The sequence below is a fragment of the Taudactylus pleione genome, unplaced genomic scaffold (genome assembly GCF_031769625.1).
Source record: "Taudactylus pleione unplaced genomic scaffold, aTauple2 ptg000468l, whole genome shotgun sequence".
Lineage (NCBI taxonomy): Eukaryota > Metazoa > Chordata > Amphibia > Anura > Myobatrachidae > Taudactylus > Taudactylus pleione.
In genome coordinates, this window is record NW_028284870.1 from 2,434,501 (window position 1) to 2,460,171 (window position 25,671).

Sequence of the window (25,671 nt, forward strand, 5' to 3'; positions counted from 1 at the left end):
AATGAGGGGGATTGAGAGGGGCTGTGATGGAGAGGATATGAGGATAATTTGAGGGAGTGGGGCCCCAAACTGGTATCCTGCCTAAGACCCCATGCAGAGCCGGATTTAGACCTCATGGGGCCCTAGGCAAGATCTTGGTTCTGAGCCCTTGACCCTCAAATAGTCAATAGCACTATACTTTAATTCTTAATTCATGCCGCTGTACAGCTCCCTGAAGAAAGTCTGCTGTGGCCTTGAAACGTCAGCTATGCATGTATAATATTATTGATTTTTTTCTAGCTTTTGCTAAGCTTTTCTGAGTTTGGCCCCACTGATTGCCCTCTCTATAGCTATCACTGCCAGTCTATTCCATATCACACTGACTTACCTCCATCTAAGCTCACTTATTGCCCTGCATAGCACATTGTGCCCCCACAGCACACACACTGACCCAGTTACTGCCCATCTCACAGCACACACACTGACCCAGTTACTGCCCATCTCATAGCATCACATACCGCCCCCTCACAGCACCACATACTACCCTCTTTACTGCCCTCTCCCAGCATCATGTACTGCCCCCTCACAGTACCCCTCAGAGCCAGCACCCCTCTCTCCTCACAGCACAGACCCATCTCCCCTCACAGCACAGACCCCTCTCCCCTCACAGCACAGACCCTTCTCCCCTCACAGCACAGAAGCCCTCTCCCCTCACAGCACAGACCCCTCTCCCCTCACAGCACAGACCCCTCTCCCGTCACAGCACAGAAGCCCTCTCTCCTCACAGCACAGACTCCACCCAGCACAGACACCTTTCCCCTCACAATACCCCCCTTAGCCCTCTCAGCACAGACCCCCAACTGCCTTAACAGCACAGTTCTCCCATCTGTCATTTCAGCACAGATCCCCCTCTGCCCTCTCAGCACAGACCTCCCCTATACCCTCTCAGCACAGACCCCTCCTATACCCTCTCAGCACAGACCCCCCCTATACCCTCTCAGCACAGACTCCCCCTCTGCCCTCTCAGCACAGAGTCTCCCTTGCCCTCTCCGCACAGGCCCCCCACTGCCATCTCAGCAGAATTACATCTTCTACCCTCACAGCACAGCCTCCCCACCTGCCTTCTCAGAACAGACCCACCCCTCTGTCCTCTCAGCACAGATCCACCATCTCCCTTCATGGCACAGAGGGGGTCATTCAGACCCATTCGTGAGCAAAGGACACTCGCAAACGGGTCGATGTTGCCCACTGCGCATGCGCACGACGGAGGGGGCTCTGTCGTGTGCATGCGTGAGACCCGGACTGCGACAGCCAAGCTGTCGCTCCGGGTCTCGCACCAAAGGGTGCGTGCTGTCGATGTTGATTGACAGCACGCCCCCTTTGGTGGGCGTGCCGGGGGCGTGCCTGCCAGACGGAGGCGTTCCCATGGGAACGCCTACCATCTGAAGCCGGCCCCACTGACACAACTAGTGATGTCAGTGGGAGTGATTTTGGCTCTGATAGAGCCAAAATTACTCCAGGGCTTGCGGCAGTGAGACCCTACCGCAGGGTCTCCGTCGCAAGCCCGATGGTCGCGATGGTCAAGACCATCGCGACCATCATCATGGATGCTCGCTACAGCTGTGGGTGGTCACCCACAGCTATGCGAGCGTCTATGAGGACGCTCCAAAAAAAGGTAGGAGGGCCCTGATTCAGAGCGAGCGCTCTGGTCAGAGCGTTCAGCTCTGAATCAGGCCCAGAGTCCCCCACCCTCTGCACTCACAGCGCAAAGCCCCCTCCAATCCCCTCACAACACATTTTTCCCGTCCCCCTGCCAAACTTACCTGCCGGGACCGTTTGTATTTGTATGGCTCCTCGAGTGCTCATCCTCCCAGTCAGTGAGTGTAATTGCGACATGACGTGATGACGTCACGTCGCATAACTGACTAGTGCAAAGCCTCATACAAGCGTAGAGAGAGGGGTGGGGGGATCCCAGTGAGTGACTCACATAGCCTGCTAATGATAGAGCCGGCCCGGCCCAGTCCTGCAACTCCGCCTTTCTCTCCCCCCTGCGCCTCCCTCGTGCTGCTGCTACCAGCCAGACTGCCTTCGCTCTTCCTCCCGACCTCACCCCGGCTATTGCACACTCCAGGGCCGGATGTAAGGGGGCCCCGGCTGTGGGCCCCTTAGGTCCCGCCAGGCCCTAGGCAGCCACTTAGGTTGCCTAGCGGTAAATCTGCCCCTGGCCCCATGAGGTCTAATTCCGGCTCTGGAAGGAGTGCAGAAAAGGTGGGAAAAAATTAAAAATTCAATACTAAAGGCTACAGAGTCAGACCTTTGTATTAAAAGGGTTAGGAAACGCTCCAGGAAAAGGAAGCCAGCGTTGTTTACAAAAGAGGTATCAACTACTGTGAAAGCAAAAAAGATGGCTTTTAGGAAATATAAGCAGATTCAAAATAATAACGACAAAGAGGTGTACAGTATCTTGCCAGAAGGAAGGAGGCTAAGAAGGTGATTAGGCGTGCAAAGGCAGAAGCTGAGGAGAAAATGGCCCAGTCAGTAGATAAAGGGGGCAAAACTTTTTTTAAGTATATAAGTGAAAGGAGGAAGTGAAATGGAGGAATAATAAGACTTAGACAGAGAGTGAGTACATGATCCAGGGAGACAAAGAAATAGCAGATCTAAATAATTATTTTTGTTCAGTATTCACTACAGAAGGAGAGGTGAAGGGGCCACAGTTAAGTTGCAGATGCATTCATAAAAATTGTTGTTATTATTATAATTTATTCATATGGCGCCACAAGTGTTCCGCAGCGCCTTACAAAGTACATAGACAAATAAGTAACCATTGACTTACAATACAATACAATACAATACAGGACATGGATAAACATTGCTATATTAGCGACCTTTATGCCCGCATAAGCAGCCAAGTGTTAGTTGCCTTAGTGGGGAATAAGAGATAAATTAAATTAAATAAAAATTAGGTACAGTACATGAAAGTATATTTACAGAGGAGAAGGTCCTAACAGAACTCTCAAAACTGAAAGTGGATAAATCAATGGGGCCGGATGGGATACATCCAAGGATACTAAGAGCTTACTAAGAGCTTAAAAGGGTCCTGGTAACACCATTAAAAGAATTATTCAACCAGTCGCTAGTACCAAGAGTGATTCCAGAGGACTGGAAAAGAGCAAATGTAATACCACTGTACAAAAGTGGAAGCAAAGAAGAAGCAAGTAACTGCAGACCAGTGAGCCTTACATCAGTAATGGGAAAAATAATGGAGACACTATTAAAAGAAAGAGTTGTGGAATATCTCAAATCCAACAGATTACAGGATCCCAAACAGCATGGATTTACTCGGGGAGATCATACCAGACAAATCTTATTGACTTTTTTGACTGGATGACAAAACTAATAGATCAAGGGGGCCATAGATATAGCTTATCTAGACTATAGTGAGGCTTTTGACACGGTCCCACATCACAGGATGATAAACAAACTGGAAAGCTTGGGATTGGATTCTATGACTGTTGAATGGCTAAGATCTTGGTTGCAGGATAGGAAACAGAGAGTTGTAGTAAATGGAGTGTATTCACGGGAGGGAAAGGTTACCAGTGGAGTACCTTAGGGTACTTGGGCCAGTGCTTTTTAATATCTATGTTGGTGATATTGCAAATGGTATTGAGGGGAAAGTATGCCTTTTTGCAGATGATGCAAAAGTATCAATAACTGAGGATCTGGGTAGACTAGAGGAATGGGCAAGAACATGGCAACTACAGTTTAATGTAAAAAAATGCTAAATCATGCACTTGGGTCTCAATAACCTAAAGGCTAAATATAGTATCAAGGACACTATAGTGGAAAATACAGAGGAGGAAAGAGATTTAGGAGTCACCATTTCAGATGACTTGAAGGCAGACAAGCAATGCACCAAAGCAATGAGGAAGGCAAGTCAGATGCTTGGTTGCATAGGGAGAGGAATCAGTAGCAGGAAATAAGAAGTGATAATACCACTGTATAGGTCATTGGTACGGCCTCATCTAGAATACTGTGTTCAGTTCTGGAGGCCATATCTCCAGAAGGAAATAGATACATTAGAGACGGTACAAAGAAGGGCAACTAAAATGGTGCATGGCCTACAGCACAGAACTTACCCGGAAAGACTAAAAGATCTTAATATGTATAGTTTGGAACAGAGAAGGGAAATGGGGGACATGATAGAAACTTTCAAATACATCAAGGATTTTAACAAGGATTCTTTAAAGGAAGAGATGAACAAGAACACGAGGACATGCACTGAAACTGGAGGGAGGTAGGCTCAGAGCAAATTTGAGGAAAAATTACTTCACAGAAAGGGTAGTTGATAAGTGGAATAACACACACCAATACCTCTTTTAGTTAGGCTTCAAGACTTCAGCAGGCCCAGATTAACAATGAGGCAGATAGAGCTATAGCTCCAGGCCTCCAAGTAGAAATACGCCTATCATCATGACAACATGATGATGATCAGCTGCCTTGCTCTGACATAAATCATAACTAAAATTATACTTTTATAATTTTTTCTGTGGCTGATGGTGTAGGAGGGATACACACCCATGTTGCTCTGGCAACATCGACACTGCATTGGTCACAGCTCCCACCCTTCTTAATGTAGGCCCAGGACCATGAGCCCTTTAAAACGGCCCTGGATTTCAGACATATTTTTAGACTCTCTCCTTTTCCTATTTCATACTATAATATTATAATTTGGAGAGTGGTCATTCTCGTATTATAGAGTAATTGTTTCTAATTCTAATGTTTTCCTTTTGATATTGATGGAAATATGTTTGTATTGATGTAACAGTGCTAGTATTTTTAATTGTATTTGATAAAAGTAACTTAGTTTTTAGCAAGTTGGTAACCTTATACTCGGATACAGAGTTTCCAGAGCACTTTTCTCTCTTTCTTTGTTTAACATCTCTGCATAGACAGGACAGTAGTGCCCACACAGAGAAACATTGAAAGAAAAATGGTTCTGCAAGTTCCGCAATTTTAGTTTGGACTGGATATGTGGTCACAAATTAATAAAATGTAGTATACTCTTAGCAGTATGGCTTTGTTTTTCGACAACTCATTCCTTTAATTGCTTACACATATAAACAGGGTCATCATCAAAGGGGTTCAGTTGGTACACTTGTATAGGCCCGGCTGTCAAGGAGACACAGTCTGGATGATTCTGTCTGACATAGTTTTCTCCTTCATTGACAACTTGGAGATCAATTATAAAATCATAGTGGCTGAGTTATTTACCTACGTCTCAGTGCATTATTGGTCTCCAGAAAAATGGCTGAAGCTTGTACAACTCAGTATTAGAGACACTATGTAAAGTGGAAGTTAATTCACCTAACACTGACCATGTGCTCAAGACTTTGTTTGGCAACTGCCCCTCAGCAGAATGAACAAGCCTAGAGCTCTACTTATATGTCATGGGCAGGAACTTATAGAGCATATACATCAACTTTTGTGCTGCCCCTACCCCTCCCCCTCCCTACTGGGAGAGGGCATCTAGGTGGTTAGATAAACACGCGTCTGTCGCATCCATTTTGTAGGAGTGTCAAATCCAGTGACTGCGTCTTTGTATGCAGTTCCACTGGTGTCAGCATGTTAGTTCTGGTGTCCATTTTGCGTTGCCATAGAGTTACACAGAAGAGCAATGATTGACTGGTCTGCGACCGATGCTGCAACATATTATGCAGATGCTGAGACTTTTTACACAGGTGCTTGGATTTGCAAAGTCGTAGGTGGGCATCTCAATACATCTCCAGGCGTCTGCGACTTTTGCATATTTTTGCAAGTGCATAAAAAGTCACAGTCGCGATGGGATTAGCGTACAGCACATCTCTGAATCAGGCCCTAGGTTCCTAAAATCTGGTACTGCTCTGGATGATACAGAAAAACCTAAAGACATAAATATATTTTAATAACATGTCTATGTTTTCCAATTAAAATTTCCTACAGTAGGTGCATCCTCAGTTCATCTAGATTCTGCACTAGAAATATGTTCTGGATCATAATCAGAATCCGCTTTGTCTGGGTCTTAAATCCCTTTGTAGTTTTATCTCCTCTATTAAAAGGTCCCGAGACATCCATGAAATGAATTCTCCGAATTGCTGTGAAGGCGGTGTGCATATTGCCTGCTTAGGCTTAGTAACACATTTGGTAAACACATTTTCATCCTTATGTTGAGAAAACTTTGAGCAATGATGTGTAGCACAAGTCTTAGATGATACCTCTTTCCCAGAAGAACCTGCGACGGGGCTGTAATAAAAAAAACAGAGCCTAATTCCTATGTATACTATATATTCAATGAGCAGGAATGTCCCTTATTAGTGGCTTACATGGAGCGCAAAGACACTTTAGACCATCTTGGGCTCAGACTGCCTGCTCACGACTGGTTCCATGAAAATTCAGAAGTAATGGCGTCTGCTCAATGAAGATGGGAAAGCTGGCAAATGATGTTTCAGCTTCGGGTTCCTGTAAATGCCTAGCCTGCCTGATCACATGTAAGGATATGTTCCATGCCTGCATGCACAGGACATACTCCCAGAAGCAGGGTATTCAAAAATTATTTCTGCTACCAACCAGAGCCACTGCAACAGCATGCTGGAAGAGCTCCAGGTAGCAAGCTCATCCACCAGATGGAGCAGTAAGATTGATACATCCCCTGCTACAAAAGAGAGAGATAAAGTGGACGGAGATAAAGTACCAACCAATCAGATCCTAACTGTTATTTTTCAAACACAGCCTGTAAAGTGACAGTTAGGAGCTGATTGACTGTTACTTTACCTCTCTCCACTTTATTTTTATCCAAGGATTAGTACAGTACATCTCCTCCTACCTGCCTGCTTTACCCAGAGCCAGGAAAAGACAATGGGGGAGAGGAGGAGTTCCTACGTCAGGTGCTATGTTTTAAACTACCTGTCTCTACCTTTCCAGTATGGAGCATAGGGCTGATTCAGGTTTGGAAATAGAGTGAGATTTAGCACGTAACTGATCATCTTGGTGAAACCATGCTGCACTGCAGGTGGGGTAGATTTAAAATGTGCAGAGAGATTTAGATTTGGGAGGGAGGTGTCCAAACTGACATCTAAATTGTAATAATAAAGCTGTGCAGTATTTGTGGGCTACATGCAAAAGCAGCCAGTATTTACCCTACATGCAAAAAAAATAATTATGTATTTACATCCTTTGCAATGCAACATGGTTTGTCCAGGTTCCCAGTTAAGTGCTAATTATCACTCTATTCCCCATAGCTGAATCAGGCCCTTAGCCCATTGTAATGTCTGCCATGGATATTGTAGTAGAAATAGTAAATTGTTATAGAGCAAAGTATAGATAATATAGAGTAGTAGAAGTTGCATCCGGCACTGCCTGGGTTTCTCTATTATATCACTCATCCTGAGAGCTCACAGTTTCTCTCTTGTGTTAGTTACTGCACTATTCCATCTATGCAGTAAATAAGGAAAAGGGTAAAAGGGAGACCCTAAGCACAGGTACCAATATTAGTTCAATATATTATATTGAAAGCAGAAAAAACTCCATAATCAGATAATCAAAATTGGGTAATGATGCCCAATACCAATCGAAAGTAGGAGGTGCACCCAAAAGAGTAAGTTGAATAGCAAAAAGGAAAAGAGGAAAGTACTCTCTACTATAGGGGCACAAATCTCTGCTTATAGTAGAATAAAACTTAACATTTATTGGAAAATATCAATAAAATATGCCTCAGGACAGACAAAATGGACAGACAACATATAAACAAATATGCAGGATACTAAATGAGGATAAGCTGGATAAATCGGAAAGTGATGGTAACTTGCAAGCAAAGCATAAACGTATAAGTATGTACAAAGGATCTACATTAATCAAGGGACGAGACCATCCAATAAAGTAAGTATGGATCTCATACAAGAATATTCAAATCATAAAGATCATATAGAATCAAAATTAATCACAGTACTCTTGGTACGTAGTAGATCTCTACAGCATCCTGGTGGTCTCTAATAATGACATCCCATCATAAATAAATACATACTCCTATAGATAATAGCCTAGGTGAAAAAATCTAAGCCTGGATGAGAGAAACCTCAATAGGTACAATTATGTAACAATCAAAGTGATATATATCAAAATAAAAATGTTGAAACACAATGCTGCTACAGCTATACACTGAGGTAGAATGTATCTACCAAAGAGATTCCCTATGCATGCCAAAATGTCCAGAAACATTTGTTGCCCAAAGCAATAGTAACATATTATATCCTAACACATCATGCAGTATCAGAATAAATGATCTGTGCACACAATACTTAATCATAAAACCACATAACATGTAATATCAGAGTATTATAAATGTGAATATGAAAAACTCTGTAGTGGTTTGAGATAGAAAAGAAACATATGGTACATCAGGTATTAAATTGAAGTAGATAAAATAATGAAAATAAAGTAACCACTCACTTAACAGTAAGGGATAGGTGGATGCTGTGTTCCATGTACAAGATGTAGTGAATGGAACATGAGCGGACCTACCACATATACCATGAGGGTAAGAAATATAGTTTAGTAGGTGTCCTGAAACTCCCTTGTCTAATCCAGTAAATAGCCTGGTATGTAAAATGCAGGCTACTAGGTGGGACAGTGACGGAGTGTGAAAACCTGAGTAGAGCTCTAGTAACCAATGGTAATGGCAGAGTAATGTGGCACTCCTGGTGTCAGAATCATGAGAGGAATCTCCCCATTATAAGCTCACCAGTACCAAGAACTCCTGCATATATCCAGGAAATAGAAGAAAGAGAAAAAGGAGGAAAAACAGCACCGGGTCTGCAAATGACACGACTCACCCCTCTGATGTGAAATCACAGTGCAGGGGGAACATTGTATGAGGCGGTGCAGCCCGGGTGTCCCTCGAAATTATAGATACCCGATACAGTGAATAGAGGTATGGCAGCAGAAGTGTCCAGACAGCGGGAGTCTCCACGTGCACTCCGGAGACTACCCGGTAGCAGTTTTTCCTCCTTTTTCTCTTTGCACAGATCATTTATTCTGATACTGCATGATGTGTTAGGATATAATATGTTACTATTGCTTTGGGCAACAAATGTTTCTGGACATTTTGGCACGCATAGGGAATCTCTTTGGTAGATACATTCTACCTCAGTGTATAGCTGTAGCAGCGTTGTGTTTCAACATTTTTATTTTGATATATATCACTTTGATTGTTACATAATTGTACCTATTGAGGTTTCTCTCATCCAGGCTTAGCTTTTTTCACCTAGGCTATTATCTATATGAGTATGTATTTATTTATGATGGGATGTCATTATTAGAGACCACCAGGATGCTGTAGAGATCTACTACGTACCAAGAGTACTGTGATTAATTTTGATTCTATATGATCTTTATGATTTGAATATTCTTGTATGAGATCCATACTTACTTTATTGGATAGTCTCATCCCTTGATTAATGTAGATTCTTTGTACATACTTATACGTTTATGCTTTGCTTGCAGGTTACCATCGGATGGTAATATCACTTTCTGATTTATCCAGCTTATCCTCACTTAGTATCCTGCATATTTGTTTATATGTTGTCTGACCATTTTGTCTGTCCTGAGGCATATTTTATTGATATTTTCTAATAAATGTTAAGTTTTATTCTACTATAAGCAGAGATTTGTGCCCCTATAACAGAGAGTACTTTCCTCTTTTCCTTTTTGCTATTCCATCTATCCCAACACCCGAACCCACGTTCTCTCCCTACCTCTCTCTGGGCTCTATTTACTACAATCCGCATTGGTAATGCAGATTGTAGTGCAATATCACAGGGATTTACTACAAATTTACTACAAATCCCTTGCAGGGACAGAGTTTGCGAGAAAGCTCTGTCCCTGCGAATCTCCTCCGCACACTAGTCACTGTATTTTTGCAAAAAAAATACCGTGACCAGTGCCCAGCGCATGCGCCGATCGACCGTTGCAGCTACCCCCCGTCGCTAAGCCCCGCCCCATCATTAATCCCTGCCCCCCCACGATCGTGCCCCCCCCCTCTCCCTTAATTACACTTACCTGCATGATCCGGCTCCGATGATGTCTTCCATGTCCTCCGGTCAAGTGATATTCCATACTGCACTGGGGCCCGATCACCTGATGACCGGGCCACAGTGCAGCATGGGAGACCAGCTAACCAGAGGGAGGACATGACCCGGAGCCCCGAACTCCGGTCCCTGGAGTCAGGTAAGTAAGTTTTTTTGAAACTTTTTTTACAGTGAATCAGCGTGTGGTCCGTTAGACCACACAGCTGATTACCGGGGCCGACTCCCGGCTCTGCTCTCCCCGTTAGAGCAGGGCAGGAGTCCAGTAACCGGGGGGAGACCCTGGATAACGCCACCTCCAGGTGGTGTTATTATCACAGGGCTTTCCCCGGTATTTTTTTACAATTTATTTTTAGTAACTCTGGTCGGATCACATTTCCCATTACAATTATGGGAAATGTGATCTGCTTACTAAAAATAAGTGATACTAGGGGTTGGAGTAGAATTTTACGAATTCTACTCCAATTGCCCTATAGTAACTGTAGGTGAAACTAAAATAATGTAAAAAGGGTGTGAAAACACCCTTTTTCATTTATTTTAGTAAAAATAATGTTAATAAATAGAGCCCTCTGTGTCTCTGCCTCTCTCTCTCTTTCTGTGTCACTGAGGTTTATGTATCAATCAGTGAAAAGAATGGATAAGGGGACCAGTGGAGAAGTTGCCCATAGCAACCAATCAGCTTCTACCCAGTGGCGTATCTATAATGGGTGCAGTGTGTGCGGGGCACACGGGCCCACGGGTCCAGAGGGTCCCCGCACCGCACACCCTGCACACATATTATTTTAAACTCACCTGTCCGTGGTCCTGCATTAGGTGTCAGCGCTGCTCAGAACACAGGAAAATGGCTGCCGCCACCATGCGCAGTACACTCCGGGCACTGATTGGTTGCTATGGGCAACTTCGCCACTGGTTCACTTCTCCACACTTTTCACTGCTTGATACATCAACCCCACTGTCTCTTATCTCTCCCTGCATTGGGATGTGCTAGGCCAGCGATAGTCTGTGAAAGCTACTGCTCTGAAGACTGCACTTGCAATAAAGCATGTGACCAGCCTGCTGACTCTTTGTTGCTGGACTCCACCCATACTGGAGTTTCTCTGTGACCTGTGACTGACGGAGCTACAATGATAGTGATTATTATTACATCACCTGCCATGGGATCTCGGGATGGCACACTTCAGAGAGTCAGGAGGCAGCTGGACATCGAAAGCAGCAGCAATCACAACATGCTCGACACCTAATGTCCTACATAGGATCTATAGGAGACTCAGCAGTATATGGTACAGAAAAGAAATAAATATTCTTTTTCTGAGGGGCTTTTTAAACCAAAGTGTATAGGGTCTGATTCAGAGTTGTACACTGTTAGCATAGCTGCTGAATCCTTGGACACAGCAGCGATGGTAACATAAGCTAATGCAGCAGGTCTGTTGTAAATAGACGTCTCCTGCCTGCTTGTGTGATCTGCAGCTGTGTCTGAGGATGCAGCCATCAGATCACTTGCGAGACCGTCGGACATCTGAGTAACCCTACTCAGGTGGTTTCTCTGAACCGTAGCCAAGGCCAGGAAATCTGCACTAGAAGAGGCACACCCTAGCCTCGGCGCACCCAGAAAATGGGGACGACACGCACCCATTTTTGGGAACGCCGGCTGGCCCCTCCCATTTCCTAACCCAAGCGGCCACAGTCTGTCAATCAGACGGCGACTAAGGGGGAACTGTGAGCAATTTTGCAGGACCTAATTTGCACATGGGCAGTCCCCCCGCCAACGGCCTAGTACGTAAACTATTGGGTTTGAGTGTTCTGAATTAGGCCCATAGTACCTTAAAATATAACTTTTAATTATTGACTTACTTAAAAAAATATATATATTTACAGACACAAATGAGTTATAGTGTTGGTAGGTGACATATGGGTATGGTATCTGATAATAGAATTCATTAATAGTTAAGTAAAAAAATAAATTGTGATCAGGATTGTACTTGTCTAAATGCAGTTTATTGCACAACCCTTAATTAGGGATGAGCGATTCAGATTCTTTGGAATCCGAACTGATCCGTACAGCGGGCATCCGAATCCAGAAACCCCCCTGACTCGAATCCCACTTTGAAGTCGAACATCATCCTCCCGACGTCGGATTCTCGCGAGACTTGTATAATGTTCGGCCTCTATATAAGGTGCCACGCGGCCGGGACTTGGCGCCATTTGTTAGTCGGACGCTGCACAAAGCTCTGCAAGGAAGTTGGCTGTGTCCAGACTCCAGACTAGTGGCTACACACTGTACGCTGATGCTGCGCTACTCTACTAATTAAAGTGACTACTTGGGTAGTGCAGTAGCCCTCTGTGTATACAAGCACTGTGACTCCTTGGGCAGTAGCCCTCTGTGTATACAAGCACTGTGACTCCTTGGGCAGTAGCCCTCTATGTATACAAGCACTGTGACTCCTTGGGCAGTAGCCCTCTATGTATACAAGCACTGTGACTCCTTGGGCAGTAGCCCTCTGTGTATACAAGCACTGTGACTCCTTGGGCAGTAGCCCTCTGTGTATACAAGCACTGTGACTCCTTGGGCAGTAGCCCTCTGTGTATACAAGCACTGTGACTCCTTGGGCAGTAGCCCTCTGTGTATACAAGCACTGTGACTCTTTGGGCCGTAGCCCTCTGTGTATACAAGCACCGTGACTCCTTGGGCTGTAGCCCTCTGTGTATACAAGCACCGTGACTCCTTGGGCAATAGCCCTCTGTGTATATAAGCACTGTGACTCCTTGGGCAGTAGCCCTCTGTGTATACAAGCACTGTGACTCCTTGGGCAGTAGCCCTCTGTGTATATAAGCACTGTGACTCCTTGGGCAGTAGCCCTCTGTGTATACAAGCACTGTGACTCCTTGGGCAGTAGCCCTGTGTGTATACAAGCACCGTGACTCCTTGGGCAGTAGCCCTGTGTGTGGCAGTGTGTGGCAATGTTTCATAGATGTGCTTTAAATTGTGGTGTCTGGTAAGTACCCTAACCCTCCCCTCCCCCCCCTAATCCTCTCTTAGTGGTGCCTAACCCTAACCTCTCTCCGGTGGTGCCTAACCCTAACCTCCACCTGGTGATGCCTAAACAACCCCCCTCCCCGCACTCTAAACCTAACCCTCCCATGGTGGTGGTGCCTAACCTCCCCCTAGTGGTGCCTAACCCTAACCCCCCCTCCCCGCACCCAACTCTAACCCTCCCAGGGTGGTACCTAATCCTAAGTCACCCCGCGTGTTCCCTATCCTAACCCCGCCCCCCCGCGCGTGTACGCGGCTAAGCACTAACACTGCCCGGCTTACCTTCGTTCGGAAAGCCGTCTGTCTAGATTCCCATGTCGGGATTTCGACGCATTTTGACCACATCCCTCTAGCTTCAGCCCATGGACATTGTAACTCCGCTGGTGGTACTGAACACGACCATGGGCGCACCATTGATTCCACCTTCGACCTTTGTTCCAGTCTATGGCTGGCACAGTGTATCCTTCTGAAATTGCTCTAAACATGGCTTCTGTGGCTGTGGTTCTGCATTTGGTAACGTAGCCGCACTCACTGACATTCGCGTGACACTTACATGTGGCGGCCTCTTTTTGCTTACACTTCAGGCCACCTCCTTGGAACTGCCATGGTTTTGCACTGCCAGCTCTAATGTCAGTGACTTTGTACAAAACAGTAGTCTCCACATACACTGAGGGAAATGCATGCACCGTGAGGGTTCCAAGGACTTTTGGTGCATGCACAGTAGGAAATAATCGCTGAATTGCGCTGACATCGCTGACATCGGCATCACCTCTTAATCAGGCCTTTCATGTACAGAGCTTTTTTTTTTTAGAACAGTAATATCCACAGATCATAAATCATATTTAAGAGGGTCTAGATCACTACAGCAGTGAAATCTCTGTCCTAACACGTCCTGTATGTGTTAGAATATTTCTACAGTATTGCCACAATAGACCACTGATCCTAAGTACTGTAGTTTCTCTATGTTATACAATTGTCAAATGTGCTGCTTAGCAAACATAAAATATATATGAATATATTTGAATATATGCCAAATAATTGTAATATCACTGCATGTATTACATATAATTCACAAAGGGCTTGATTCAGAGGTGGACGCTTTTTTGGCATCGGATGCAAGCAGCCGATGTTTACAGTCTGCGCATGCTTCCCTATGATTAGCGCGGAAAGACGCAGAATGAATTCGGATGTAGGGAGAGGCAATTTTGGGGGACATTCCTGAGAGGTTACAGGGAGGTGGATAGCCAGATGTGGGCATGTCGTGACCAGTGACTGCAACTTTTTCCGCAGTTGCACTGGCACCAGCAGCCATAGTCATATGGACATTCTGCATCTCCATAGGACTCATGCAGTGTCCAATGGTGTAGTAAAATGCTTAATCAGGCCCAATGTACCTAAACTGTGGATTACTCAATAGCAACTCATAAATCTGCTGTGATTACTTCAAAGCCAAATGTATAGAGATTAAAGCATTCAGTAGTGTGATAAAATCACAGGAAAAGTTGTAGATGGGATCTATGTGTGCCCTAGACTCCTGGCTTCTGTCTAGTGGACAGAAACTAATTGATTTTCAGTACACCTGTGAGAGGCTGATGTAAGGTGTTTCAGTTGCTAGTCTCACTCTCTCGCTACCTGGGGAGCAGGCAACAGATCTGTTGAGATACAATATGTTTACTGGTTGCAAGTACTGTTCTAATACTGTTCTATTGTGAGATGGACATTAGGTTTCTCCAAGCTGAAAGAAGGAATCATTTGTTTAGTTAGAGCTGGAGAGGCTAGGCTTTTTTATGTTTTATTTTATCTTTAGGGCAGCACAGATGGTGTAATCATTAGCATTACTGCCTCACAGCACTAAAGTTGTGGGTTTGATACCCACTACGGCCCTAACTGTGCGGAGTTTGTATATTCTCCCTGTGCTTGCGTGGATTTCCCCCGGGTGCTCTGGTTTCCTACCACACTCCAAAAATATTCTGGTAGGTTAATTGGCTCCTAACAAAATTACCCCTAGTATGTGTGCGCATGCGGTAGGGAATATAGATTGTAAGCTCCACTGGGGAAGGGACGGATGTGAATGGCCAAATATTCTCTGTAAAGCGCTGAGAAATATGTGTGCGCTATATAAATAACTGATAATAAATAATATTCTTTATGCTGCATATAAAAATTGTTGTGACTATTGGTACAGAGGTTCTGGTTGGGTGTGCTACTAATTGTCTGCTGTGTAAAGGCGCCCATGTCTATCCCAGGAGACAGAATCCTTCAACTTTATCTTGCCACAGTAGATTAACACAAAATGTCAGTGATGTTAGTAATTAGGGATTCTAATCAGGATTTCCAGCTCTGTAATCTCTTCTCATACAATTGAAAAAAATTTCCAGGGTGTAACATACGTAATTTTATACACATTACTGCATGCTATATTATTATTATGTATTGCATCCACTAGCACTTATATAGGCAATTTATGCACATAGGTAATTGGCACTTGAATAGTTGCAAACATATACTACAATTCACAAAGTCCCTTAGGTTGCTGTGGTTCATACTGGGAAAATAAGTTGACCATGTTTAGCTGTCAGGACTTTGACTATTTCAGTACATAAAGATAAACTACACTTGCCGAAGTTCCATTGTGGTCATTGGAGGATCTATCCTGGTTGCTGGCGTTCATCACATGCAGTGTGCAGAGAGTTATACCCCTTTTACACCGGAGCTAAAACCCAGGTTATTGAAGGGTTAAACTGGGCAGCTCCCTGGTGTAGAAGGGGAGAGGGTTGGATCGCCGAGTCGAGTGACCTGGCAATCCAACCCAGGTAACTAGCAGGGTTTAACACGGGCATAGCCCATGAAACCCTGCTGTGAGAACAGCGCACTCCGGGTCACGATGACCTGGAGTGCGCTGCAAGCCGGCCGATGTGAGCGGCGCCAACTCGAGAATATCCCGAGTCGGTGCCGGCAAAATTCCGGGTCTGATCCGGATAGGAACCCTGTTCCAACTCCGGGTCAGACCCGGAATTTTGGTGGAAAAGGGGTAATAAAGTGATCATCTGTGTCTTAGGTGTCGTCAGGTTGTTGGATTCCTTGATTGCTTATTATTCCAGACCTGATTCTATTTGGGTCACATGTTCTGAACTTCCTATGGATCACAGACCTCTAGTATAAAGCCTGTTACTAACTATGCCTCATTGTCTGTGCAACGTTACTTTCAGGTCTTCCTTGGACTCCTGCCAGTTCCCCGCTGTGCCTGGTGTATGCTGTGGACCTCGCTACATTCCTGCTCGTGTTCCGGTTCAAGTTCTGATACAGGTTATCAGCTGCACTACAGAGCTCAGCATTGCTATTGTCTTTCTGTTGTTATCCTGCTCTATTACTACTACTCCATTCTACGCTACACTATTTGGTTTACTTGTTATTATTGACTCATACGGACACTGGGGTTACTTCTTCTACAGTTGTGAACTGCACCGATACAGTCTATCTTTACCGGAACTCCATTACCGCGCAGGGCTCAACCCTGCTTCAGACCTTCATTACGCCGCAGGGCTCAACCCTGCTCCGGACCTTCATCACATCGCAGGGCTCAACCCTGCTCCGGGTCTTCGTCACATCGTAGGGCTCAACCCTGCTCCGGACCCGCCTGCCGCAGGGTTCAACCCTGTTCTGGATCTCCATCACATCTCAGGGCTCAACCGCGTTCTGGACCCTCATCACGTCTCAGGGCTCAACTAGTTCCGGACCCTCATCACGTCTCAGGGCTCAACCCAGTTCCGGACCCTCATCACGTTTCAGGGCTCAACCCTGTTCCGGATCTTCATTATGTCTCAGGGCTTAACCTCGTTCCGGATCTTGTTACATCTCAGGGCTCAACCTGTTCCGGACCCTCATCACGTCTCAGGGCTCAACCCTGTTATTGACCTCCATTCTATCCTGAGGCCCTAGCCTCGTGTCAGACTCAGGGTTTCACCCCACACCAGTTCAGTGTGTACTTCGAACTTTGTTTCTCATAGGGGCATACCCCTACACCTGTTAGTGCATGTCATGAACTTTGTGTTACTGAGATTTAATGTGGAACTTTGCCGTACAGTTTTTGTTCTTGAATAAATTATATTTACTTTTATTTTGTGCTAGTGATATTTCATGAAAAGGTCATTCCTAAAACCACCTCAGTTCATACTACCTAGTAAGTTTGACTCTTACCAGGAGTCTCAAGTGTCTGTAGCCATGACAGTAGCATTGCAGACATAAACATAAATTCAGATTGGTCCCATTATCCCACAGAGGGAATAGCTAATAAAAAGTGGTCACAGTATCATTACTGCTGTTCCGCTTCTGCTGTCTTGTCATGTGCCTGGGCAGTGAATGACAAGATGAGAGAGTGGTCAGTACTGTAGCAGCAGAAGTAGCTGTAAAGAGACTCTTCTACTGTGGTACCAATAATGCCTGGGCTGTACTGTTGACTGCAGTCATTGCAATGCAGCTCTGGTAAACCTGGTGACGTGAGAGAGTGTGTGGGGACAATAATGGTACCTTGATGGATATTGCTCTGATGGCAAGTGTATCCATTGCTACCTAGTGCCGGCTTGCCACAGATGTCTCATCCATGAATGGTTTAGATGTGCAGTGATGTGCAGTCAGGTGAGGCAGAGCCTTTCCTGTCATACTTTGGTATACTCTAGAGTTTTGACTATAAAAATTATAGGAAAAATATTATAACTATGTTCTTTGTATTATTCTAATAATTTTTATAGTCAAAGCTCTGGAGTAAAAAGTGTATGGCAGGTGAGGCACTGCCTCGCCTGTCTACCTTTTCCGCAAATCCCTGATCAAAACTCACCAAATTTCCAGCACTATATACTGCAGCACCTTTGTATAATGCCCACAAGAACCCTCGGGTTCATATATGTGTCTGTAAATCTGGCTCTGATTCTAGCCAGTGCCTCCCAGGCCATTTACCTCACCGCACATCACAGGTCGAGACCTCCTTTCTGCTGTGACACAGGTTTTGCATCTATTAGGGCTTACTCACATACTTCCTTCAATGTGGGGAGGATATTCCTCTTTATATCTCCTGCATATGCCTGTGGGAGTATAATATATTTGATTGGCATGTTGCCTAACGAATTGGATTCCACTGTGGGATTCCCATTGTATGAAAAAATAAGAACACAATGTGGTTAACTGATTCATAGGGCTATATGTTAGACTGTAATAGCGAATTGCACAAACACATGTTAAAGAGATTATCTGCTTGAATGTGTATATGAAATTGAGGAGACATATAATTAAGAAGAGTGTAAATTTCTATGTCCTTACCTTATAATTAACTACTTTAATTAAGTAACGTGGGTATATGAATTAATGTGTGCTGAGGACGTTTTTAATTACTTTGTGTGATGAATTTCACACATATATTTATTACAATAATCTTTGGGTGTAGTAATATTAATTTGTCCATATATTATGGACTAAACTATCAATTAGTTGATGTAATACTGCAGTCTGTAAGTAAATGAGTGAGAATGTGATGTAGTTAGTAAAACAGGAGGATTATATACTGTAATTACTGTCCTGTATTAAAGAATTACAGAAGAGCATGTTTATATAATGAGTAATTCTATGTGAACGCGTTTATGAAATTCAAGGGAACATGAAGGTGTTTGTGTATAATGCATACGGTATAAGTGATGAGTGATGAAGATAATTGAAATGTGTGAAGGTTTTGGTGTAAAATATGTGATATTTGTGAATAGAATTTTTTTTATTTATGATATTGTGTGATAGTGTGTGTGCCATACACAAGTTCAGGTATATACTGTTTGGTTAAGATAAATATGTTTGCATGTGTTTGTTTGTCCATGTATAAAATAATGTATATATAACGTGACTAATATTTATAAGTGTTTGGTGTGTTTATTGGAAATAGTGTTGAACATGTCTACCGGGATGTTTAGGTTATGACATTCAATTTACATGGTCAATTAGGTAGAAATTCACCATAGTCAGGGCCGGTGCTACCATTAGGCAGCTTTAGGACACATAGAACTTATCATTAAATTAAAGTAGTTGTTGAGAATGAGTTCCAACTGGAAGTTATGAAAATTACTCATGGCCTCCATTCCAAAAAATATCTGTCCGCTTGTACAGATGTGTCCAAGCATGCAGAAAGGGAAATAAGGGAAGATTTTTTCTTACAGAGTGTACTCGTCGGTCCATCTGTTATGTTGAGCTCTTCATTCATTTCCCTTTGGAAATCCTCAAGGTTTTGTAGAGCTTCTTTCATTGTGAGAACGGTGGTCTGGAAGATCCTGAGTTGTCCCTCACTGTATCTTGAGTCTGTATCTTGAGTCTGGATGCAAAGAATTTTGTTAAGAGTAATATCCTACTGAATAAATATAAGATCTTTCTCCCATTGAAATCTATTAAAAGATGTGGATAGAGAAAATGATAGTCCTTTATTCAGTATTCCAATCTGTAAGGTTAATGTCAGATAGGTTTATTAATCTCAAACTAGACTCATTGTCAGGATTTACTTCTGAGTACTCATCTGGTAGTGGGATTGTTATGGGGATTCCCATCTTGAGTCTTGACCCTATTGTACCTCAATGCTCCACTGTGTTTTAATTTTGCGGGTTGATATTTGCCTCTTGTATTTCATCACTAAGTGATGGGACACATCACTTAGTGATGTGTCCCATCTGAAGGAGATCATTCCAAATAAGGTTTTGTCAGTATTCTCTTCTATTCCTGAAGATTGTCACAGACTCAAGAATAAATAATGCATGCTGACCTGTACTAGTAGATTCAATAATACCCAGAACAGAGACACAGAGTCTAACTTGCTTGGGGTTTTCACCAGGGACCCCAGCAAGGAAGTTTGGGCTTTTCAGCACCCAACATATAGGTTGCAGCTTTCTGTCTGTCAAGATCTTACAATGGGATTAATACATTTTGGCAATCATGCTTTTTCCCAGCTTGGATCTTAAGGGATGCAAAGAGCTCCTTGTGAGCAAGTTGTCAGCTCAAGTGGCACATGATACAACAAAGTCTCCTGCTTCAGTTTCCCCTGCAAGTGCTGCTATCTGGAAAAAAACTAACTTTTTCCAAATTAAGGACACCTCTACCATGACCCAATCAGATACAGTAACTATCAATAGAATGGTGGAAGATTATTTTAATGACAATGTACATGTTAGCATGTCAGACAGTCCCTTTGACTACTGGGAGTAAAAAAGACAATTTGGAGGCCTCTGTACAAAGTAGCTTTGCTTTACCCTCCAGTGTGCACTCGGAAAGAGTGTCTAGCACCGAGGGGAATCTTGTGAGCGATCGGCGTAGGAGACTACTTCCTAAAAATGTGGAAAAGCTGATATTCATAAAAATGAACTACAAATTTCATAAGGAAGACCATTCTTGCCAATTACATAAACATACAGAGACTTTAATGGTGGATTCCAGTGGGGATGAGCTAATATTCTGCGATGATGATAATAACACTGATGAGGGTGAGGAATCAGATGAGAAGAATTACCTCTTTGAACTGTAGACAAGATTAACAACACTGTTAGCTGCCTTAAGCTGGCCACACATCTAAAGATTATCTGTCCAACCAGCCAACTAGTTGATTGGTTGGAATGAAAATCTGGTAAGGAATACAATCAGCAATTTGCTCCCAAACGCTGGAAAATGGACCAAAACTGTTGTTTGAACAAATAGTTTAGATCAAACATTTAACAAACTTGTCTGAACGACCATTTTCATCTGTTTTCTGACATTTAGGAGCAAATTGCTGATCATCAGTTACTCCCATACGTTACCACATTTTCATTCCAACCAATCAACAAGTTGGCTGGTTGGATGTAAGTTGGTCTAGTGTGTGGCCAGCTTTAAGCAGGGGCCCAAACAAGCCAAGCACTTCAGCCACTAAAGTGGCAGTCCCTATCAGTGAAGTGCTTGGTTTGTTAAACTGTGCATATCCTTCTCATATACAACATAAGAGTGGGTGGGAAGGCTCAAGGACAATTCCATCGTGCACCACTTTTCTTTTCATTGTACATTACTGGTCTGTACTTTACTGGGGTATTGTTGATTGTCTACTAGTTTGCAAGGCCCATGACTCTGCTTTTCTTTTTAACTATAATGACTTCTATGTTCTATCTCCATTTACCTGGACTGTCCTCAGGCCTCTGATCTAGTACTACTTGATTATTGAAAAGTTTTAAACATTCTTGGTTTCTATAGCCAGCAGTCAGTAAATGATCTAAGTTAAATGAATCAATTCAATTAATACATCAATCAATGTGACACAGAAGCAGCAATCTGTTGCGATGTGATGCCGAAGGTCTGGACTCCAGAAGTACAGTATTAGGAGCTTACTGAAGAGTTTAACAGCCAGGCTGTAGCAAACTTGATGGCTGCTTATTCCAGGTACTGATGATGCCAGCCATGCAGCTGCTGGGTGGGCTAAACGTGCCAATGCCAGATGAAAAGCGGAGGTGCCACATTGCGAAAGATACAGGAAGTGTCCTGAGTCTCTGACTAGTTTTGCTTCTATATTGAGCTTTATCAGCTCTCTTTTACCACCCTTAAATGCTCTCTGACTATCAATCACACTGCGAATAAATACTTGCTGCGAGCGACTACTGTAATGGACTTTGACGCGTGTGCAGATTGATTCAGAAGCATGGGCCGACAGCTGATATCTGCTCATCTGCAAAAACATTGGCAAAACGTACAACTCTGAATCAGGTCCAAAGTACGCAAGTGTGAAATAGACAAGAACCCCAGCAGTGAGCTTTGGCCCTCATTCAGACCCGGACGCAAGTGGCCATTCGTACGTTCGGCGTACGTACACACATATGTAAATTCAAGCACTCGCTCGTATTTTCGAACGCATCTAAACATCCTCCCCAAACTCTACCGACCCCTCCTCTAACTAACGAGCGTGCCAAATAGCGAGCGTACATCCCCAATGTGGCTTGAAGGGAACGCACGCACAAGTACAAACCGGAAGTGGGTCTGTCAGATTCCGATTACCTGCTCCTTTATTCTGCCTACCTCCCTCAATAGTATCATGCCAATCAATGTATCAATTAGCTTAATTGTTTTTTAGTTTTTTTTGGACAATGCAATAAAGTTTACTCTTGTCCGTGTTTGTGTTTACCCGCAGAATACGTATGGCTTAAACATTCGCTTTTCTTTGTCAAAATACATGTTTGAGCCAATTAAACATTTGTTTTATTTGTTTTTAAACACGCATATTTTCCTGGGTTCATTTCTTTATTTAAATTTGCTTACGCATGTCACTGCATCAAGCCTATCATAACTCTCAAGAGATTTGTGGCCCTGTCGATCACATGACTCATACACTAACCAATAGAATTGGTCCTGTTAATTACCCAAATACATTAGCCAATCAAAATTATTTTCGGGTCTTTATTAAAATTGATTTTTAGAAAATACACCATTGCCATCATGAGAGCCTCGGCATTCACCAGGCGCAAGCTGCTGGTGTTAACCGAGGTCATGGACAGGCGGATCACCAGCCAGCCTCCCCCCATCACCAATAGAGAAAAGCGTTCCGCATATGCGGAGGTACGTGGCCGCCTGCGTTCCTTCGGCTCACGCCGCCAGATCGGCCAGCTGGAGCGCAGGTGGTCCGACCTGCACCGGCGGACGCCCCACTTGCTGGCATGCTTTCGCATGCAGATCGCGGAAAGTAAGTTTTTGTGACTGTGGTTTTCATGTTTATCTTTGTATTCATATCTGCATGGCCATGTTTTCATGTATGTCCTATTTATTCATTGTACTCATATGTGCATGGCCATGTTTTCATGTATGTCCTATTTATTCATTGTACTCATATGTGCATGGACATGTTTTCATGTATGTCCTATTTATTCATTGTACTCATATGTGCATGGCCATGTTTTCATGTATGTCCTATTTATTCATTGTACTCATATGTGCATGGCCATGTTTTCATGTATGTCCTATTTATTCATTGTACTCATATGTGCATGGACATGTTTTCATGTATGTCCTATTTATTCATTGTACTCATATGTGCATGGCCATGTTTTCATGTATGTCCTATTTATTCATTGTACTCATATGTGCATGGCCATGTTTTCATGTATGTCCTATTTATTCATTGTACTCATATGTGCATGGACATGTTTTCATGTTTGTCCTATTTATTCATTGTACTCATATCTGCATGGCCATGTTTACATATTTGTGTTGTCAAAAATTGGTATTTAACTAGGTCTGGGTTGAAAATAACCACAATTTGTTTCCCATCTTTTAGGGGCAGAGCGAAGACTACGGCGTCATCGGCGTCAAAGACGGCGCTCTCGGTCCCTCTCCCCAACCCCAAGCCAAACATCAATACCCCAAAATTCCCGTATTTCCCCCTCCTCCCCAGCCTGCACAGACCCTGTTGAGGATGTTTCGGGGCTCCTTCCCCTCCATCCCAATTCCCCCTCTCCTCCAACCACCCCTCTCGTAACTACCCCCTCCCCTGAATCCCAAATCACCCCGCCAACCTCGTTGGGGAATGTAGGCACCTCCGAGGAGGACGAGGGAGTGGCTTCTGGAGCGGGCGTTGTTTTGAACGGTATGTTTTTTTTTTATTTTAGTTTTTTTAAAAAACTGTATGTAATCCTGTCTCTGTGCCTTTTTTTGTGTGGTTTGTTAGAATTTGGTGTAGATTTCTGTTTGTCTTTACCTTTTACTGCTGATTTCCCCATACACATATCACACCTGTCAGAATCTGATTTTTTTTCTGGTAATTTTTGGGGGGTCCCTGTTTGGGGCCTTGGTTTTTTTGCGGTAATTCTGCTTTTGGTCACAATATTGTCATTTTTGGTTAGCTTTGTTTGGCTTGTTTTTTAATGTGGTTTCATTATTTATGTATTAAGCCCCACACTTTTCTAACCCACAGAGGAACAGAGGCGTATGGCGGAGTTAGCCGGATGTGTCGAATGGATGCGTGCCTATGTCATCGGGCTGCTGGTGGTCCTTGACCATATGTCGGTCATCCTGCGTCCATAATTTTTTTTTTACATTTTAAAATAGTTTTCTACAATAAAAAATGTATCTTAACGTTCTGTCTCATTCCTTGTCTCCAAATCTGAGATTATTTACACTGACATAAGTAGACTCTTCCAGCAAGTATTTGCAATTATTGTCACTAAGATTGTGTGTTGTATTTTGTAGGAAAACAGGCACAAGAAACACCTAACAGTAACAATCTGATTGGCCTTTTTTTGTGTTTGACAATTTATATATTACTACATTTTCCAGGTTCCAATTTGGGGGGCAACCTGCTTAGGCCGAGATTACAAAGCCAACTGATTGTAAAGGATTCCTTTTGGTGTTGGTTTTGACCCAGAAAACATCTTTAAATGTAGCTCAACTTGCGTCATTACAGGATTACCCCTTATTAAATTTTAACGTGGGTGAACCTGGTTACACTTGCTTGTAATGGGCAATAAAATGACCAAAATTACACTCTCAAAAAATTTATTCACAACATAACTAAAATAACAAAGTGTTCACTTACAAACAATACACACAGTGATAAACAAAAATACAACCCATAAAACAACTTTGGAAAAAAATAAAGAAAAATCAAGAACTGGTTGACGAAGGACCATGCCAACATGATTCCACAAATGTTGCGTTGCAATATGGGTTCCAGAATATATTTCCAATGTGTCCCCATGAAGGATTTTTTAGGGTAGCAGGAAGTAGTCATCATTGGAGTCCCAAAGATTATGAAATCAAACAGAAGATGGTGAAAAAAAAAGAAAATAATTAGATGTTCACCAAAAATCCTTACCACATTGTGTCTAAACACTGTTGTGTTGCCAATAATTACCTAAAATATCTGGCCACCACATCATCGCGTATGGCCCCCCCACATACTGACCTCCGACCAACCTCGGGGGGGCCATCCTCAGGTAAGGCATCCTCTGGCTGGATTGGGACACCACTCCTTATGGCGATGTTGTGAAATATCCCACACAGGACCACAATTTTCGAAACCATATCCGGCAAATACATGAGCTCGCCACCAGAGTGGTGGAGGCATCTGAATCGGCCTTTTAAAAGGCCGATACAGCGCTCCACCACTTGCCTGGTGGCTGTAAGTGCGGCATTAAAATTACTTTGTGGCCCTGGTGTGGGAGCCAAATAAGGAGTGAGCAGCCAGGGCGTGCAAGGGTAGCCACTGTCTCCTGTGAAAAAGAAGTGACAACATCAGGATCACTGTGTATCAAGCTTAACATTGTTATGTACTAAAGGTCTCCACTTACCCAGAAGCCACGCATCACCAGCTTGTAGGTTGCTTAATTTGTGCCATATCCCTGATTGCCGGATGACGAATGTGTCATGTGCACTTCCATATTGCGAAATATGGCCTCCAGCCGTGCTGGAGGCTGAAGTGGTATGTGAGTACCATCCACAACCCCTATGATGTGAGGGAAGCCAGCTATTTGGTAAAAATTGGCCTTGGCCACACTAAGGGCACCCATATCCAAA